We start from the raw sequence: 591 nt of genomic DNA on the forward strand, positions 1-591 counted from the left end.
TAAGATCACCCACGCTAAGATCACCCGCCATAAGATCACCCGCGATGAGATCACCGATGATAGTATCACCCACGATAAGATCACCCACGGTAAGATCAGCCACGATAATATCACCTGCGATAAGATCACCCGCGATAAGATCACCCGCAATAAGATCACCCGCGATAACAACACCCGCGATAAGATCACCCACCTTAATATCACCCGCGAAAATATCAGCCAAGATAAGATCACCCACGATAAGATAACCCACTATAAGACCACCCACTACGAGCAAGAAGGATAAGATCACCAGGATGATATCGCCAACGAGAAGATCACCTGCGATAAGATCACCGACGATAAGATCACTTGCGATAAGATCCCCCGTGATAAGATCACATGCGATAACATCACCCGCGATAAGATCAATTGCGATAACATCACCCACGATTAGATCATCCATGATAAGATCACATACAATAAGATCACCAACAATAAGATCACCTACGATAAGATCACCCATGATAATATCACCCACGATAAGATCACCCACGATAATATCACCCACGATCAGATAACTCATGATAAGTTCACCCGTGATAAAATCAC

The sequence above is a fragment of the Vigna radiata genome, unplaced genomic scaffold (assembly GCF_000741045.1).
Source record: "Vigna radiata var. radiata cultivar VC1973A unplaced genomic scaffold, Vradiata_ver6 scaffold_394, whole genome shotgun sequence".
In the NCBI taxonomy this organism is placed as follows: domain Eukaryota; kingdom Viridiplantae; phylum Streptophyta; class Magnoliopsida; order Fabales; family Fabaceae; genus Vigna; species Vigna radiata.